This window comes from Neolamprologus multifasciatus, chromosome 15 (genome assembly GCF_963576455.1).
Source record: "Neolamprologus multifasciatus chromosome 15, fNeoMul1.2, whole genome shotgun sequence".
In the NCBI taxonomy this organism is placed as follows: Eukaryota; Metazoa; Chordata; class Actinopteri; order Cichliformes; family Cichlidae; genus Neolamprologus; species Neolamprologus multifasciatus.
In genome coordinates, this window is record NC_140453.1 from 15,450,744 (window position 1) to 15,472,036 (window position 21,293).

A 21,293-nucleotide genomic window follows, 5' to 3' on the forward strand; every position below is an offset into this window, starting at 1 on the left:
GTGTGTGGGGGGGGGGGGTTCTATCTACCTCTTGTGCAGATACCCTTACCATAAAACAGAATGTGATGTAAATTTTGTAGAAACTGTAGGGTTTTTTTCCTCCACGGCCTATCAAAGCTCCATTGGTGTTATTGAAAAGTCATGTTTGACTTTAAGGCTCCCTCTATATGTCCTGTGATGCTTAGAACTTTGGTTGCACTTGTAGAAACAGTTTATTTTGATGCACATGCTGCCGTTTTGCAAATTGTGCACAGTAATATCTATTTTCATTTTTGTTACAGTTTTGAGTGTATCTCAAAAATGAAATTATGAAGACACATTTAAAACACATTTCCTGTGGCTGGACACTATTTTGTGCAACTTTTTCTCTTTTACAATTTTGAGGGATATGCATTTGACATTTCTGTAACTATAAAAATGTAAAAATTGTATTTCTTTGCAGTTTATTGCTTTTTTAAAGCAATTTATGTAGTTACTAGGGACTTATTACATGCATATTATTAACATTTGGGATATAAATGTGTTATTGATGTATAAAAATGTATAAAAACTACAGCATGTAAAAATGTAAAGATAAGTTCTGGCTAACTTGTTTTCTTTGTCTGGATGAAAAGTATTAAGAACCCTTGTATTGCGAATAGCAACAGAGTTTTAATGTAATTACTGATTTTTGTACAGTCACGTATGATATTATTGTGTTATTGAAAAATGTGATGGGATTACAGTAACATCTTAATTTGGATGTTACACCAAATGCTGCTTTTTTGCTTTCTACACAGTTTACCTGCATGCATTTAAAGCCTCCTGAAATATTTAGGGTCAACAGAGCCGGGACAAGCCGGTACAAGCTAGTGACTAAAATAAAGGTTTGGCCCTAATGCAGAGCACCATATTTGGCAAAAAAGAAACATATCATATCATCACACCAAGCACAGTGGTGGAGAGATAAAATGCTGTGGTGGGACCTTGCGAGAGCTGTGCATAAACAGATTCCTGCAACCTGGATGAACTGATGTAACAAGAAGTGGGCCACAACAATGTGAAAAACTGATAAAATCATAGAGAAAATAATTATTTCAAGTTACAGTTGCTAAAGGTGGTTCTACAAGCTGCTGAATCAGGGGGCATTCTTAGTTTTTCACAAGACTGTGATTGGAGTGTCCCAGATAACTGCATACATATATACAGGGTAGGCCATTTATATGGATACACCGTAATAAAATTGGAATGGTTGATGATATTAAAGTCTTGTGTGTGGCACATTAGTATATGTGAGGGGGCAAACTCCTCAAGATGGGTGGTGACCATGGTGGCCATTTAGAAGTCGGCCATCTTGGATACAACTTTTGTTTTTTCAATAGGAAGAGGGCCATGTGACACATTAAACTTATTGGTAATGTCACAAGAAAAACAATGGTGTGCTTGGTTTCAACGTAACTTTATTCTTTCATGAGTTATTTACAAGTTTCTCTTTGTTCACAGCCTATACATTCTTATTCTATTGTTTGTAGTCACTTTGCTTATATCATTTGCATCTGCTTTCATTATGTAACAAACTGCAATAAAGATGTTATTTAATTTGGAGTATTAAATTCTCTATTCTCGCATTCATAAAAGAAATTAATATGTTGACAAACTCAGGGGAACAGATTTTGTCATTTTACAAAAAAATGCCTGTAATGAGCCATTTTTCTCTGCAGAAAAAGTCAAGTGTTTTACATCTCCAGCAGGCACATCATGGAACAGTAAGAGCCACCTTGGATAAACAGACAAACAGAAAAGCACCGCCTACAGAAACTCCAGCTCCATCAACAGAAGAAGAAGAAAGATGCAACTATAGCCACACTGACAAGTAATTTCTGTGAACACCCCAGTAAATTCAGGACCAAAATAAAAAAGAAGAATTGTACATTAAATTTTATGCCTCGCCATATCAAAAATAGTGGTTATTGTTTGATTTTAACTTTAGGCGTTGTTGCACTGTTACCCACAAAGACTCGACAGCGTAATCGTGAAAAAATGGGAACAGGAGAACAGATTTGACATACTGTAAAGGTCAAAACCTTGAATCAAACCATTGTGGAAGAAAATATGACAATCCTAGAGAAAAGAAACTCACTCTATCTGTAACTCCTACACTGATGTTTTCTCCTGTTCATTTTTGTATCTCATCTTACTCTACTGTCCCTCACTTCTTCCGTCGTTATCTAGTCCTCACATCTTTGCTCCCATTCTTCTCGCCGTCTAATTTCCTCAGTGCCTCGTTCTCCTGCACCACTATCCATCAGCTGTTCAACCAGCCCTCCAACCTTAGATGCAATATCACTGCAAGTCTGCAGAACTTCTTTGTATCTGATCCATTTATTGAGTTTGCATTATGACTAAAAATGGTTGAGAAGCAAAAAACATTGCTCTGTTTAGCCGTTGTGGATTAAATGAATTTTAAACCACCAGTTAGACCTCCGAGCTTGCAAGTTTCATATTTTAATTGGGGGGAAAAAAGCGCATTACTAAAATTTCATTATTTCAAACAGGCCTTATTAACATGATGCCTTGACACGGAGACTGCAAGCGCATTCTTTTATAGATACAGGATTTTACTTAAAAGTTTTATAGGCAGTTAACCCCTGAGATATTTAGTTTTTCTCTGCTATGAAACTGTGTGATGTATGATCAGCCAAGCAAATATGAGTTGCATAGTCAATAAAATTCATTAACTCATGACTTCTGGACATGAATTGACTTTATGTCTAAAAATCAAAACTGGCTGTCAAATGTAAGAGGCCCAGAGTTTAGCAAATCACAAATGAAGGGAGGAATTCAATAAAATATACTTTTATTAGGTTGTAATACTTCCAGAAAAGGCAATTAGTCTGTGCTATTTTGCAATCCCAATTTATGCGTCTGGAAGATCAGAAAATTAATGTTTAATTCTCGGAAGCTTCATAAGTGGATGTCATTTTAAATGTAATTCCCCATAGATGATATTAATTATTTAAAAGAATATACTGTAATGCCTATCTGTGTAATTAATTCTTACGTTTTTGACAAGAATAATAAATAATAAACTCACTTTACTTTTTAATAGACCTCCAGGCAACATAGTGATGCAAATGAAAGCTGACAGATCACCTGAGAATCAACAATTTTAATGGAATAGTTCATGGAAAAAATCTTTTTTCTGTCATGTTTTTCACCCCTTCCAGTTTCAGCGCTCAAACCCCTGAGTATAATCTGACTGTTCTGCAGCAAAATGATCAAACTGTGAATTTAAAAGTCAACCACAGTATTTACCTCACTCTCGCCTATATTTCACTTGATGATAATAACCTAGTCAAATCGCACTATTCACCATAAGGTGCAACTTTTCTTCAAAATGCTCTGCTTATGCCGCTTGGGAAATTGATGGCTCTTTTACTGCTATTTTGAAAGTGAAGCTCACATTTATTTCAGCTGTTAAAGAAAGGACTGGGATGAAACAAAGACACTAGTTGAAGAAACAGCAATGTCAATCACATGAAACACTTTGCTCTGAATGAAATATCTCCACTGCTGTCAAATGAATTGATATTCATGGTGTGGCATCATTAAGCTGACGTTTTCTGGCTTTTGAAATATGTCTCAATGGCTACTGAATAGATATAGGGACAGTTAAGTCAGTATGTTTTAGCACAGTGGAACATTTTTCTATGAAAAAAAGTGGAATGGATTATGAATCAAACAAATAATATTAATTTAACAAACAATTTAACAAAAGTACTGCAGTAACTGTGTAGGAGGCTCAGGTCGGGGGTTGGAGCCTTTCTCAGCTTCGAGAAACAGGGTACACCTTGGACAGGTCACAAGTCTATCACAGGGCTTACACAGAGAGACAGACAACCATTCACACTCACATTCATGTAACCTATGGGCAATTTAGAATCACCAGTTAACCTAACCCCACTTGAGGAACTCTTGGATTGCTTTTGCAATATGTTCTAGGCCAGTATCTGATGATATATGTCTGATAAGTTTTGCAGCATTTGGCTGAATCTAAGGAGAAAGTACAGCTCTGTACGCCGCAGAACTCAACCTGGTCACATGATCAGGAAACTGGCTTCCACTTTCACTGGCAGGCCCATGCCATCACACTACCATCATCATGTTTAACAGATGATGTTTTTTGCTTTAGAGCTTGTTTAGGTCAGGGTTTTTTTTTCCTGCAATCAGAGCCCTGATCAGTGTGGGATGGAGCTGCCCGACCATCGCTGCATTGTGGTAGGAATAGCTAATCTGTATGAAGTGATAAATGGCCTTGAACTCTATACCTGTTTGGAACATGGCCAATTACTGGTCAATTGAACTAACTATAGATATATATATATATTAGGGGTGCAACGATACTCGTATCGATATTGAACTGTTTGATACAGTGCTTTCGGTTCGGTATGCATATGTATCGAACAATACAAAATTTAAAATTTATTTTATCAACTTTTCTTCTGACAATGCTGTCTGTGTTGAGTGCTCAGTGGATCTGCGTTCGACTACTCCACCTAGGCTGCACTGTCGAGTGCAGATCCACTGAGCGCAGCGCAAGCTAGCAAGACAGAAGCTAAGCTCGCTGCAACATGGCAAATTGAACCTCCCCCACCCTCATTCAGATCTGGCGTTTGGAACTATTTTGGTTTTCATGTGAAGTATGACCCTGATACTTCGCGTCATGCGTCATGCACAAAAGTAAAACAGTATGTCGGATGTGCCACGCAATGCTCAATTACATTGGTGGGAACTACACGGAAAAAAAGGGATTGGCCAGCTCTTGGATTTACGTAAGCATCTTGCGTGTATTTAACACAAGTGCCTCATGCTTTAAAGTTAAGTGTAACTATATAGTGTAGAAACTACATTATATGCAGAGAGGCTAGATTAAATTGTTCATATCATGTTCGACTGAAGTAAGTCAACTTACTGCGACACTGCACGGGATTTCAGTCTCACATGCTTTGGATCGTGGTTTCAGGAAGGCATCCATCTCAGTCAAGTCGAGCAGCCGCCTCTACTTTTTTTGGTATACTGAAAAAAGTAAATTGGATGGCTGTTACATTTACAAAAGTCTAACTTGTAATTTGAACACAATAATTTAATGTTTCTATGAACACAATTAAATCATGAAGGATCTGTATGAAATTCAACAACTTAATTTATTCTTGTTGAGATAGTAAGACCGGTTAGTTGCTGGACTCATGAAATTCACAAGATCGCAGGAGATGTCAAACTGCAGGAAAATCACTGGAGTTATAAGAGGCAGACAACTACACACACACCACGTATATGCTATTGCTATTCATTGTGGTTTAACCTGTCAAGGACGAAAACGCACAAAAAATTCTGCATCAAGCCTTAAAATCATAGCTTCCCTACTTTGGTTAAGTCTGGATTGGTGGCGTGGTGGTTAGTGCTGTTGCGTCATAGTAAGCAGGTCCTGGGTTCAAATCCACAATCTGGCTAGTTTGCACTGGGTTCTCTCTGGGCATTCTGTTTTTTTCCCACAGTTAAAAGTCATGCAGTTGTTAGAGTTAGGTTAATTGGTGATTCTAAATTACAATGTAAGTGCAAATGGTTGTTTGTGATAGACTTGTGAGCTGTAACCTATCACTTCAGGGTTATTTCCCAGCCCCCCTGCAACCAGGATAAAGACAGGAGGATCGTAGGTGTTGTAGATCCATTCAATTTTTATGGTAACCAGACTCGTTAACGGAGATTCGCAGCGTTATGGTGTTAAAGTCATTTTAACAAGATTAACGCTGACAGCACTAGTGGGAACACAACGAATATGACTGCACATTTACACCGACATCATCCTAGTGCAAAGACAAGTGGAAGCAGACAAAAACAACAAGCATGCATGCTACAAACTTTACCCGAGTCATTTAGACAGCCGTTAGCACATGATTCTCCTTATGGGGACCTGATATGTTTAATATGCTGCTGAGAATATACCCCAGAAGAAGCGTATAGTATAGCTTTTATTTTGGAAAGAGCCATTTCTCTGTAATAAATTCTCTTTTCCAAAGATGAGTGATTTCTCGATCAGATAGATTTATTATTTTATCCCTTTGTTATTTCAGCAACATTAAATTTAAAAACTGTACGTTTGAGTCAAAATATATATTTCTAATTTTAATAAATGACAAATTAAAAAAGCATGAACATTTTTTTGTATCGAAAAAATATCGAACCGTGACACCAAAAGTATCGAACCGAACCGAACCGTGAATTTTGTGTATCGTTGCACCCCTAATATATCTATATATCTATATATATGTGTGTATATATATATATGTATATGTATATGTATATATATGTATATGTATATATATATATATATATATATATATATATATATATATATATGTATTAGTATATATGTATATATGTATGTATATACATATACACACACACACACACACACATATATATATATATATATATATATATATATATATATATATATATATATACATACATACATGTATATATACACACACACATATCACACACTCAGGCTCCCTAGTCAAGCTTACTTCTGATTAGCTGATTACCCATTAAGCTGCAGTCAGGCGACCAAGCCCTTTACCACGTTTCAATGAGCCAATTCTCTCCTTCTTCCAACTTATTCATACTTACCCCTTCCCATCATTCTTGTACAACTGATCTTGATTTCAATTGTTCAAAGAATTTTTACAGTACTGTGCCGGCTCTTTAGATGTTAGCTTGCGAAGTGTACTTACCTGTACCCAGTGGTTGAACCTTGTTGTAAACCTTCTAAGTTTGTATGCTTGTGTATCCTGGATTGCAGACCAAGCTACATGCTATGACATGCCTGCATCCTCATGCTTTTCGATTGATTGAATGTTGTAACGGGGGTTTTCTAAACCAAGGAAATAATTTTGCACTGTAGCTGTCTTCTGTCTTCTTCCAAGCTCTTTAGTCACTGAGTGGAAAGGCCAGCTCAGTGACACTTCTTTTTAATTCCATCTAGTTAATGCAATACTTTTGTTAAGCCTGTTATATGAATGCAAAGAGTCTGCCCTTCAATCATATCTTAATTATTGGATTCAAAATCCGCTGTAGTGGAGTACAGAGGAAATTTTAAAAAGATAAATTAAGAAGAACCTATGAATACTTGTAAATGCACAGCAGTACCTAGTGCATAGCTTATATAGGACAGTCATTTAAGCACAAATGTCAGTGGTCTTGTGGCTCATCTGTCATGCACTGGTAACTAGGGGATTTAGCAATGTGTTCAAGAGCCCATTCAGAAGTCACACACTAATTGCATCTAGGCCTATTAATCAGCCTTTTTACCTCCTGGCAAACTGGCTGAGTGTCAATCTAACAAAACAGCATCAATCCGAATGAAATTAAAGCCTCCCGGAAAACCTAATTAGTATTAGTTAAGGTTAGGTAACCGTGTGTTTGAGCCCTATTACGCAAGATTTCATCACTGCACAGTGATCACAGCAAGTCCAGGAAAGGACAGTCATATCTGACCCACCTTCTGCTTAGTCTGGCCTTAGCCGGCCTCACCTTCACACCAGTGGAGGCTGACCAAACAGGTGGTCTGAGACTGTGTGTGAAGCTCCAGAGAATATGAAGTAAACGTTCTAAAAGAGGTTTAGTCTGCAGTGTGCTGCTTTCAAACTGCACTGTTGTTTTACTCCTGCTGCAAAATCAACCCATTTCTAAATGAAGAAGTGTGGTAAGAGTAGAAACATTTAAATATTTTTAAAAAAATCATAAAATATTAGTCTTTGAAAAAATTCTCATCAATTTTCAATACCTATAATTTAAGCCACATAAAGAATGAATTCAGCACAAGCTCCTCTTAAGTGCTGAGTCAACCTAGTAGTTCAGCTTCACTCTTCTTGAAAATAAAATGTGTATTAATGTGGGATTTACTAATGACATTTCAGTTTTTAAGATTTAAGATTTTATTTTATTTTATTTTATTTATTTATTTATTTTTTGCTGATATTAAGTGCTCAATGGTGTAGACGCTGACGGAGGAGAGGCAAAAAATGATGGAAACATAAATCAGAATTAAATTTGGGTCACATTAACTCAAATGACAGCTAGTTGAAGCTTTCAGTTATTTAAAAAAAGCCAGCAGATGAGTGCTGGAAGGAGCTAAATGATCTGTGCACATACTGCAGGTGCACTGCTAAATAACAACCCTGCTCGGTAATCGAGGTTATGAAAGGAAATATTCTCAGCTATTAACAGAGGAGACTAATAACAAAAAAACCCACGGATGATCTGATATCGTCGTGTTGGTGTTGTTCCTGGAACAACATAGTAAATGTTGTTCCAGGATCAACATTGCAAGTGACCAATCACATTGTTATGACGTTATTCTTTGGTGCGCCAAGCCATTCATGCATTTATGAAATTCCAATGTTGCAAGGACAATATCAATTCTGCTTAGCGTTTATTAAAGGGTTAGGGTCAGGGTCAGGGTTCGTTGATCAGCAGACAGAGGCGGTTTCTTGCAGCTTAAGTACAGTTTTTTGTTTTACGCCAGTTTTTCCCAAAGTCGCAAAAGTATGACGTCACAACAATGTGATTGGTCACTTGCAATGCTGATCCTGGAACAACATTTACTATGTTGATCTGGGAACAACACCAACACGACAATATCAGATCGTGCAAAAACCACACAGATGAAATTGGTAAAATAAGCACAATAAACACTAGTATATGCTCATATAGCTTGCACTGTTGCCATGTTTGCAATGGTGAATGAGTTCCTTCAAAGCCTGCTGGATAAGTGTGGCAGTGATTTTGCTGTCACTGTCAACAAATCCCCTGAAAATACTAAAATCAACAGTAACTATAAGGAATGGTCTGTTTAGCTGAACTCTGATATAAATTACATTCTGTGCTGCAGAGCTCAGTCTTCATATATGCACACACACACACACACACGGTTTAACTGTGGAGATCAGCTGAATACAATGAGGTCATTGTTTGAGATGATAAGTGGGCTGTGGCCATCAGAAGATGGGTACAATGTGGTCATACATAGTAAGATAGACATGGTCAGCAACAATACTCAGGGAGGCAATGGTGTGTAAATGATTCTCAATGTGCCCTAGAAGCTATCTGAACCTCAGTGGGTCATCTGAGTTGCCCACTGAGTTGCTGCCATTTGATTGCTGATTAGGTATTTGCATTATTGAGCAGTTAAAAATGTGCATCTAATGAAGTGGCTGGTGAGTGTGCTTTAAACTAAGCACATTCATTACAAAGAGCATACTATCACTTATTTTAAGCCATTCTCAAATACATCATTGCAGTTCTGTAAAGGTTCTTATTTTGAAGAAAATGTGCTAAAAGCTTCAGTCTTTTGTTGAAAGAAAAATATAAGTTAGAGACCCATATTTAAAGTCCATGAATCAAAAATGGTAAATGGTCTGTATTTGTATAGCACTTTAGTTTGTCCCCAAGGACCCCAAAGCACTTTACACTACATTCAGTCATTTACCCATTCACACACTGGTGATGGCAAGCTACATTGTAGCCACAGCTGCCCTGGGGCACACTGACAGAGGCAAGGCTATAGGCTTTAACAGCATTAGGCAACAGGTGAAGTGTCTTGCCCAAGGACACAACGACCGAGACTGTCGGAGCCGGGGCTCAAACCGGCAACCTTCCGATTACAAGACGAATTGCCAACTCTTGAGCCACGATTTCACACAGATGTTTGCACATAGATATTTCTGGTCAGAGTCTGACATTAGAAAGCCATTTAAGCAAAACGGGAAGCCTTGTTTATGGCTCAAATCAAATCTGACAGCAAGCTATGCACATACACGCATGTTCAGAAGCCAGTTATTTTCCCTGACACAAGTGTGATGAATTATAACCTATGGTCTTGGCCAATGGTGTTATCCTCAAAGTCCATTTTTACGAGTCATTTTAAGTGCTTCCTGTATATAATGTTGCTATTATAGCACAAAAGCTCAAATTTAGTAGATTACATATTAGATCGAGGCTTCATAACTTCCATTCAAACAGAAGAAGTAGGCGTCTGTGAGATTATTCACTGTTACGCTGTTAAACACAGAGCCAGTCAGTGCTCCTTTCAGCAAAAGAACTTTTGTAATCCCACATTTTCTGACTAGAATTGTTCCAGACCTCCATCTTTTGTGCTTTTACAGCTACAAAAGATTAGACTCAGCCCAACCCCTTTCCTTTCATCTAACCTCCTCTCAATCAGGCCCCCCAGTTCTGTTCCTCACCCTTCTGTCAACATCTATCAGCATCCCTTCAGTCAGCTGCTGCACTCTCTCCTCAGCAAGTTGTTTCTGAACATGCTGATCCAAGAACAGGTAATGAGGCAAAAGCGAACAATGGGTCACTATGGTGATTGAGCTGCGGGTGGTGAAAAGCCTCCCATTTTCTAACAACGTGTTCCTCTGATTGACCTGTGGGCAGTCTGTTATAATCTCTGAAAGCTTTGGCTCACCTCACGGCTCAACTGGCACAGCAATATGCTTTCTCTTTCTCTGTCCCTCCTACTAATCCCTCTCTTTTTACCCCCCTACATTCACTTGTCCTAATCGCTGCCTCTCCGAACCCGACTTTTTCCCTCCCTCACCCCCCTCCTATACTTCCATTCAGTTCATCCCTGCAATTCAATTTCATTTGCTATATTAGCATGGGGCAGGAAATCCTTATCTTGCCATAACATGTATATAGGAAATAAATTAAAAGAACATGAAACAACAAGGCCATAAATATGAATAAGGATTAAAGTTGGTAAGCTGTCAAATTTACTCAGCCAAAGTTGGTTTCGCAACAAGGGATTCATATTCATGAAGCCATATGTGCCACGAGAGCTAAATATCAGTCCCTTGGCTGTAATAAACAACGCTGCCTTTTATATTCTGCTTTATCAGATACACAATCAATATGCAAATTATTTTTAGGGAGCTAATTCTGCCAAAAAATACAAAAAAAACCCTCAACATGCTGATCTAAGTCTAGTTTTATCCTGGAACGGGCCCCCTGTCTCTCCACACAGAGTGCCAGGCAGGCTTTTAATGCTCTTCACCACCTCCATTCATATCAGTGTACACACAGGCACGGATACACACACACACACACACACACGCACACACACACACATTTGGCTTCTAAATGCCAAATGCCTGCCTAATGAATACAAACACAAATGCACTAACACAAGCCTAATGACATGCAGCCACCTTCTTGTGCATTCCGCTGAAACCCACGTTTACACATTCCCTGACTACAAGCAAGCCAAGGATGCATGTGTCAGACGGTGTGCTTGCCCATATTCACCTCACTGTTAACCTCCTATACTACAGTGTATCGAGAATAATGCTTTTTGACCATTTCTGTTCTTATCTCTGGCTCTTTATCATCCCCCTTTTTACACACTTTACCAATGGCCAAATCGCACCACCTGTGCACTCAGGCCCCGTCCTGCTGTACGTACTGCGTGTCGCTGCCCTGGCCCGACGCCACTGCAGATGGGAGGCACCAGAGAGGAGACGTTACAAGTATGAGCTTTGAAATGGTAAGAAGATCTGTTTATAGTGCAGTGCAGATGAAAGTGAGCCGCAAGGAGATGCACGAGGCCGAGGGGGGAGGGGGGGGGGTTGTGGCAGGATGAGGTATATATGGAAGGAAAGAGAGGATAAGAGAGGCTTGTTTCCGCAGCCCGCACACACCTCAGCTAACCTACTGCCACTTGGCACCTGGAAGGATTAACTCTTTCTCTGTTCATCTCCTCCTTATCTCTCATCCTTGATCACTGCTGTCATATTGCAAAAGGATAAAGAACATGAAAGGTTCAGGTGGAGGTGAAAATGAGATGTATAAAATGCATTGCATGGACAAGAAAATCTGAATGTGTAAAGGTCTGTGTTCAGCACAAATCTACATTCCCCGTGTTGTATATGAGCATTAATATGCGTAACAGTGTGTACTCATGTGCATTATGTATCCGTGAAAAGCAAAAAGCAGAACACTGCGGCCCCCTCCTCTTTACTTACACTGCATTGCTATATTTTTACACTTTTGTTACACTACACTGCCCAGTCTCTCCATGCAGATCACTAAAGCTTCATCTCACTGTGCTGCTTTAGGTAGCCTCAGTCACATGGGCTCTGCTCACCCTCAGTGAGGTTTAGTGTACATATTGATTTCAGTGAGCCAAAAGCTAAAATATCAGTATCTGTGAAAAAGTTCAAAGTGAGATTTCAAGGTTTCTTTGCTTTATATTTGAACTTTTTTTTTAGAGATTAAATATTTCATTTGACTCTTTTCTGTGTTCTGTATCTATAGAGAACATTTCACATGAACAAGTATTTAAGTTCAACTGAATTTAAACTACGTAAATCTTAAGAAACTTTGAATAAATCCCAACTCACCTGGTCCAGACAGCTGTGCAGGGCTGGGCAGGCGCGGTGACATCAAAGCACAGCTCAGAGCAAACACAGAAGGGAAGCTGGGGGGGAAATAACAACATGAGGAAAAAGCCTGAAAGCGAGAATAAGCAAGTTGTGTGTGGAGAAAACATGAATAATGGATAGCAAGAAGTCATGCAGATGAGAACAAATAGACTCCCAATAAGAGGGGCATTAAAATAGACTATGTGACACACAGCACCGATAAAGACTTTTGTGGTGGCTTGCACATACACACGTATATTAATGTGAACCAAACAGAGGAACAATCTCCTGATGTGTTTGACAGTAATGAGGCAGAGGCAGAGTGCTGGTTTTGTGGAGAAAAGCCTGCAAGCAACAGACAGGCAAGCAGAGCATGTCAAATCACCCTTATGTGGGACAAAATCATTATGTCACCACAGTCTAATCTGGCAGCTTCAAACCTCAATTGGTCTTTTGGCAAAACAAGGGTCAGTGGCAGATGGGCAGAGGCTGGAACTGTGGAGCTAGCTGCTGGCCACACAAATGCACTGACTGAATCTCTAACCTCATTTACACCAGTTTCTGTTTGGCTCCCTGGGGCGCAACCTAAGTTCCAAGCCCAAGTAAATTTAGGCCAGGCCAGAGGAGACTGTAGCATCAACGCCTGTGGTCACTGGAGGGTCGCTTGCAGCTGTCGCAGCATGCACATCAAGCGTTAAAAGTGCACATTTGCTGCAGGACTCAAGACCGTTGAAAGAATGTGAGAGTGAAACAAAAAAGCAGGGAGTGCTGCGTCTGTACAGTTACTTTCCTGCAGAGACAGAAATGCAGGCAGAGATAACAACCTGGGGGGAAAGGCCTGTGCTGGAAGAAGAGCCTTTTATTTGGTCCCTTTAATTAAGATGTCATAATTAGGTCTGTATTTTGGCAATAAATTAAACAACTGTTCAAAGACTAAAACGCTTTCCCCTTCCTTGTGAATATGAATGAAGATGACGGTGACAGGACAAAAACGTCTGCAGCCAAGCCGCAAAAAGTCATCAAATGTTTAATTTTCGCAACACGACAACTGCTCCATAAAAAAGATGCATTATCACTACTATTACTCTTATTATTAATACTTGTCTACTGTAAATCTGAGACTTAAGTAGGCTGATTTTATTTAAATACATTTTTAAAAAGACCCTTAATAACATCAAGTCATCATTTCAAAAACAGACATTTTCTTTTAGTTCCTTTCTATTAAGGTAATCACACCTTTTTATATGCTAGTCAGAATTAACAAATGTCTAATTTACCAGCAAAATGCATTGCTAACTGAAATCAATAGACGTGTTAAGATGTGGGCCTGCATGACTGAACACAATTCTCAGTGTTAAAGAACTTTTGAATTATAGAAAAGGCAAAAATCATTTCAAGATGTAAGTTGCACAGAATTCTTTTTCTATTCAAAGTTGACAAAGCTGACAAAGTTCCAAGAGAGTGTGTTATTGAAATCTTAATTGTATGGACAATAAGCCTTCAAGAATTTTAAAAAAGTGGTCTCGTTTGCAACTATTTGCAAACTTTTTGGCACATGAGGGGCGCATACCGAAATATCTAGTTACACAGAAACTGATGCTTTTTGCTGTCTGGCAGAAGAAACTGAAACACCCACATACTTACCTCAGTGAGGCTGAGCCAAGGCTTCTATAAGGGACAACAGATTTATTTTTGTCTAGTTCAACAGTGCAGTGCTTCCTGATTAATAATGATACAGATATTTTATTAGTATGTTTACCCTCAAATGCCAGGAACTGTTAGAATGCAACAGTGCATTTTCTCACTTGTGTACTTAAGTACAATTAAGATGCACTTTACTTAATTGATGCAGCCCTACTTTGTGCTACTTTACATTCTTAATTCACTAATCTTCATAATTTTGTACTTTTTGTATACAAAGCACATAACAAGCTAATAAAATATGATGCATTATTCTTTTGTTCATTTTTTATGTTCATTTATATATCCGTATTAAATGCTGTTAAAAAAAACAGAACACATCTAAAATGCACATAACACAAATCATTTACAAACAGGGGTGGAAATTGACAACCACTTTCAGTTAAGACTTCCAAATTGTCATATCCTCTGGCTTTGTACTTCTCTAACTTTATCTGTCCCTTTCATCAGTGCTGGCATGTCTTACCAACAGTTGCACATTACAAAACAATGACATCAAATTCATGATGGTTAAGCTTTTACACACTTTGAGCCATGAGTTTTTGATTATGTTTGAAAACCGTGTTCAGGGATAATAAAACAGCTGTGCTGACAAACTGATCAGAATTATGGAATTTGGCTGTAAGCCTGTTCTTGTTTGCAGCGGCGATAGACAAGTTGATAACGTGGATGAAGTCAGACAGGAGTCTCAGTGGGCTATGATGTTTACAGACAACATTGTGATCTGCAGCGAGAGTAGGGAGCACGTAGAAGAGAAGCTTGAGAGGTGGAGATATGCTCTGGAGAGAAGGGGAATGAAACTCAATAGAAGCAAGAAAGAATACATGTGTGTGAATGAGAAGGAGACAGGTGTAACTGTGAAGATGCAAGGAGTAGATGTAGTGAAGCTAGATGAGTTTAAATACCTGGGGTGCATCCATCCAAAGCAAGAGAGGTGAAGAAGAAAGTGTAAGCGTGGTGGAGTGGATGGAGGTGAGTCTTAAGAGTGATATGTGACAGAGGGATAACAGCAAGAGTGAAAGGGGATGTTTACAACACGGTAGGGAGACTTCCTATGGTGTATGATTTGGAGACGGCGGTGCTGACAAAAAGACATGTGGCAGATGTTAACATTTTTGTTGGGAGTGACCAAAAATCAGTACATCAGAGTGACATCTCAGGCTAATAGCTTTAGAAACAAAGAAAGAGGAAGACCGCAGAGAAGGCTGTAAAGGATGCAGTGAACAAGGACATGGAGAGGGTTGGTGTGATACAGGAGGATGACAGGGATAGGGTGGTGTGGAGACAGATGATACATTGTGGCAACTCATAAAGGAAACAGCAAAAAAAGAAGAAGAAGAAGATGAAGAAGGGAAGAGGATAAAAAATTTATTGGCAGTGTTACACTATATTGCTCAAAAGTATTCACTCATCCAGCCAAATCATTAAATTCAGGTGTTCCAATCACTTCCATGGCCACAGGTGTATAAAACCAAGCACATAGGCATGGAATGGGTCGGTCTCAGGAGCTCAGTGAATTCCAGTGTGGTACTGTGATCGGATGACAGCTCAACAAGTCCAGTCATAAAATTTCCTCTTTACTAAATATTCTAAGTCAATTGTTAATTGTATTGTAACAAAGTGGTAGTGATTGGAAAAAACAGCCACAAAGTGACAGGCCAAGTAAAATGACAGGATTGAGCAGGATCAATGGATGCTGAAGCACATAGTGCGCAGAGGTCACCAACTTTCTGCAGGGTCAATCACTACACACCTCCACACTTCAGATTAGCTCAAGAACAGCGCTTCATGGATTGGGTTTCCATGGCCGAGCAGCTGCATCCAAGCCTTACATTGCCAAGCGCAATGGAAGGTGTCAGATGCAGTGGTGTAAAGCATGCAGGGGAGACGTGTTCTCTGGAGTGATTTATTATGCTTCTCCATAGGGCAATCAGATGGATGGGTCTGGGTTTGGCAGTTGCCAAAGAACCTATTTGTCTGACTGCATTTTGCCAAGTGTAAAGTTTGGTGGGTTTTTTCCAGTGTTTGTTCTCTGTCCCGTAGTTCCAGTAAAAAAAAAAAAAAAAACTCTTAAAGCTTCAGCACACCAAGACATTTTGGACAATTTCATTATCCCAACTTTGTACGAACAATTTGAGAATGGACCCGTCCTGTTCCACCATGACTGTGCACAAAGCAAGTCCTGACCTCAACCCAGCAGAACATCCTTGGGATGAATTAGAGCAGAAACTGTGAGCCAGGCCTTCTCATCCAACATAAGTGTCTGACCTCACAAATGTGCTTCTAAAACGATGGTCAAACGGAATACTCCTGAACCTTGCGGAAAGCCTTCCCAGAAGAATTGAAGCTGTTATAGCTGCAAAAGGATGGGCTGCCGTCATATAAAACCCTATGGATGAAAAATGAGATGCCATTCAAGTTCAGATTTGAGCATTCTAGTGTATCAGCTCCATCTATACAATAAAAATAGATAGATAAAAAAAAAACAAAATAAAAACCCACAAGCATCATGTTGCTCATGATAATGAAAAACTGAAAGTTCTGCTATGTTATAGTACATAAACTAGGTGAATTTTGCTCAACCACAGTTGCAGCAAAAGGGTTCACACAATGAAGCATTTGTTATAATAGTCCAATGTGCTAATAATATCATTTTCAAAGGGAGACAATTTTCTATATTGTTGCAGATAACTGATTATTTTTTCACTGTTGTTAGATACATTGTTATTATCAAAGTATAGATTAGAGGTGCAAACAAAGGCAATACTTTGAGCAGTTTAAATAAATACTCCTTTCAACAGCTTTCTTTAGAGGCTCTATTTTGTTCCTTACTGCATTCAGCTGCAATAATAGGAAGAAATGTCAGTGCCAGTTCTTTTGTAAGGATCACATTCAGTAAATAATCACAAATACAACACTGATCTAGTCTAAGGAGACACATCCCTGCCAAAATTACCTGCTACAACTCTATCAAACACAGGGCACTACATTGTGGAATGACCTACAGTGCTGGGTTTTACCATTATGTCTCCTGCTTTATTTGTATTTTGATGTGGAGATGAGATTGGCCAACCTTACAGTGGTACAGATATTCGAGGCCGTTCTCACTCCCGAGGCGTAACATGCCGGCGTTTTGTCACGTCCCGCGGCGTTCCTGAGGAACGCAAAAGGAGGCCTTCGGCGTTCTTATGGTACGCGGCGGGTTATGGCCGAAATCCAGTGCAATGACGCTCCCACGGTAATAGACGTTCCAGCCCTGTATTCCAGCCCTAAACCCAACCTTATCCCTAGCCCTAACCATAACCTTTTTCCTGACCTTATCCATGACTGTAATTATGTTAAATAGCGTGTTTCTAAGCGATTTGAAGAAAAAGAGCGAACATGTGTAGATAGAGTCCATACGGTTCTCATATTTCCTCATTTTTCCGAGGTCGTCATTTAGGAACGTGGTGGGTAGCCGAAAACGTAATATGTTGACAATTTGTCACCTAGCGTAAAATATTACGCTTTGGGAGTGAGCGTGTTGGATATTCTAATCTTTACTGTAATTTTGATGTATTATAAAGTCTACACCCACAGTTTTAGTGGTTATTTGTACACTTCTCTGTAAAGAGACTTCCCAGATAATACTGTATAGTGTTAAAAAATGTGTACTCCATATCGCCATGATAATTATAGCCGTCCGTGATGACTAATTGGTGCTAAAGGAGACTATAATGGGATTTTTTAGGAGTGTATATAATGTTCTGAACTTATTTGCATACAAAAAGGCCCTGGTGGATTTTTAAAGTGCTGTGATCCGACTGTGGCTTTCTTTGAGGGACTGCTAAGTAAACAATAGCTATTTGTATCAAATGATTATCTGCGGCACTTAAAATTCTTCTGCAGTCACACAGGTAGCTCCAGTCAGTGGCATTTATAGTACTCACGCCCGTATGATGAAACCAAGCATTACACAGTCAACTACCCCTCCTTAGCAGCTGGTTTACAATCATTCCCACACCCCACAAAACACGAGGAAAACAACATTACATAATGCTGAAGTTGGAGCTAGAGATCTAACTGTCGAATGAGGGGGTGGTAGGGGATCCTCAATATTTAACACACCTCATCCTACATTCACTTTGACTCGGGCCGAGGAATAACCTTCTGATCTCGTCCATCAAAGGTTACTCAGCCAGTCACCTCACATCTCCCTTTATACGCGAGTCTAATCGGCACTGATTGGCTTATGAAAACCCTAATCACTGAAAATTACTTTGAGTGTGATGCCGGTATGTGTGAGTTCTGAATAACTTTAAAATGACGAGTGACTGCAGGAGGATTTTTCTGTGCCTACTTGATTTTAAGTAGCTGTGCACAGTCACTCTATATGGATGTGGTTTTGAAATCTAATGAGACAGAGCAGAAAGCTCTCCTCCACAAAGACGGGGACAGCCAAATCCCTGATGAAAAAACATTACAATGTTCCTGTTGCAAACCTCACAAGCACGGCCTATATACTGTGTATGACACCTCAATCTGGACTTTAGTTGTTCTTAAAGGCATCTTTATCCATACGCCAACTATACTATGTCTGTGTAAACTGATATGGAGTTAGTGACCTCATTCTTTTTAACAGTTTTAGTGCCTCATATTAGCCTTGTCAACTCAGTGGAGAGGACTCGTATAAAGGTTTGGACCCAGGCAATCTCATTCCAAGTCTGATATTGCTAAAGGACAACCGCTAATGCATCCAACTAACTCGGCTGTAAACTCATCATTTTATCTGAAGGTATTATGTAATATACTTCATATTTCATCTGTCTCATACCGTTGTCTGCTATTAAAGAGTTATTTCAGTGACTAAATCATGGTTAACATTTTCACCTGCATGGCTCAGTCGATAGCAAATTTAGCTTGTCAACCACTGTGACTCAGATGTGTTCTTTTCTCTTTAGCAAACAATCATGGACCCCAGAGGATGGGAAACCTCATGATGTTTTATCTTAACACCACTTTGTGTTTGACCTTTGTAGTTTTTGGTTAATTGCTGTAAAATTTTGGGGAGATATCCACGGATCCCAGTGGATCTCAATGGCTTTGATCCTTCTCGGTCTGGATCATAGTTTCTACTTAATCAGTGAAACACAGCAACAAACATGGGAAGGGTGAGCAGATAGTCATGGTTTCCAGAAAATGCATCCTAATAACTCTGGTAATTGGCTGGCAGCAACACAGTGCATTTAGGCATGCAGACACGGCATGTGACCTGCTAAAGATCACACTGAGCATCAGCATGGGACATAAAGGTGATTTAAGTGACTCAAACGTGGCTGGTCTCAATAATTCAGAAACTGCTGATCTACTGGGATTTTCCCACACAAGCATTTCTAGGCTTTACAGAGAATGACCTGAAACAGAGAAAAAGATCCAGTGAGCACCGGTTCTCTCACCGGTGAAAATACCTTGTCAATATCAAATGTCAGCAGGGAATGTCCAGAGTAGTTTGAGCTGATAGGAAGGTAAAAGTCACTCAAAAAGAATTTTACAGCCAAGGTTTGCAGACGAGCATCCCCAATGAGACATGGAATCTTGAAGCAGATGGGCTACAGCAGCAGAAGACCATGCCGAGTAGCAAAGTGTAGTTCAGTTGAGGTGAAAGACAAAAAGCAAGCTGTGCTGACTGCAAACTGATGCAAAAACTAGACAACAAAAAAAAAAAAAAAAGAAAGGGACAAATCTTAAAGAGATACAATAAAACTAGCTGAAAAAATGGATACCTGAAATGCTTGGCATCTGGGTTGAATAAAGACAATCGGGCACTGAACCAAAGAGAAACAGGGGAGGTGACTGATTAGATGACTAAACAAAGGCAATACTAATTGGGGTGGGGAAAGTAATCAAAAGGCAGACAAAGAAAGTAAGTATGAAAACAGGGGCACAAGAAGAAGGGAACAGAGTAATCTGGGAAACGACAAACAGAGAGACACAGACAAGAAAACAGGAGGCGAGTGGAAAGAGAAAACATAAGGGAAGAGAACTAGGAAATAAAGCATGATCCTAGATCAACTAGAACCCAAAACCAGGACACACTTAATGTGAATAATATTAGTCTTTTACTTTCACTCCACACAGAAGGCTTTTTGACTTCATATACTGCAGATAATGAAACACGCTGACTTGATGAGTGTCTGTGTCCTAGCAGTGACCGCATTTTATCGGTGCTCCCAAATAGTCTTTGCCAGTTTATAGTCACACAAATCTCAATTATACTTGTAACACTAATTCTTATAATACTGTTATTCAGACCCTGCTGCCATACCTATTCTAATTGAACCCTCCCTCAATTCCCCCCTTTCCGGTGTTGATGTGCTACTAAAATTTCCCGCGGAAAAACGGTAACACTCTTAAATAAAAAGGGGGCAAACACACTAAATGACAGGACAGGAGGGCCCCAAAACAGATGGCTGTTCCCTCTACATAAATAAATTGAACATAAATTCAATTCATTTCTCCCTGGTGTGTGTGTGTGTGTGTGTGTGTGTGTGTGTGTGTGTGTGTGTGTGTGTGTGTGTGTGTGTGTGTGTGTGTGTGAGAGAGAGAGAGAGAGAGAGAGAGAAAGAGAGAGAGAGAGAGACTTAGAGAGCTTATAAGCAGGAGGAGACTTTTTCTTTTCGTGCACAGTCGCACTGAATTAAATCAAATTGAACGTTTCTTTATCACATCACGACCAATGAGGCTAATTCCAAATGATTTTCTGTTTAAGAATTGGCAGTAATGTCTATTGTAAGCTATACAATGCTGGGATACTGGTTTCCTACTTGTCACTCCAACATATTAGAACTGAACAGTGATTGATAGAGCGAGGAGAATAGGAGAGAGAGAGAGAGAGAGAGAGAGAGAGAGAGGTGGTTAAGCCTATCCGGAGGAAGAAGCAACTAGCAAAGAAGCCTCAGCAGTTACACTTGCCAAAACGGTTCCATTTAGCCAGCAGGCTACACTTGCAGCATTCACCGTTTAAATGTGAATGAACAATTTTGCATACGTGTTCGAGCCACAGTCGCTCCGCGTCTCTTCCTGTCTGCGCTGTGCTGGAGAGGCAGCTGGGAATAGGATTTTCCTTAACATAACTTAACGGCGGCA

General features: G+C 39.5%; 2 long non-coding RNA genes across 2 annotated transcripts in view; one reads left to right on the forward strand and one right to left on the reverse strand.

Moving 5' to 3' along the window:
- The first annotated feature begins 1,657 nt into the window (after window positions 1–1,657).
- The window catches only part of LOC146501814 (uncharacterized), a 241,977-nt gene continuing 222,341 nt past the window's right edge, over window positions 1,658–21,293 (forward strand). The window contains exon 1 of the long non-coding RNA XR_014869648.1: window positions 1,658–6,234. This is a non-coding gene — a long non-coding RNA (uncharacterized LOC146501814). The remainder of the gene's footprint in view (window positions 6,235–21,293) is intronic.
- LOC146501815 (uncharacterized) lies at window positions 8,295–21,292 on the reverse strand. Its single transcript, XR_014869363.1, has 2 exons — window positions 21,196–21,292; window positions 8,295–12,523 (listed from the first exon to the last, which is right to left on the reverse strand). It is a non-coding gene; the product is annotated as an uncharacterized LOC146501815 (long non-coding RNA).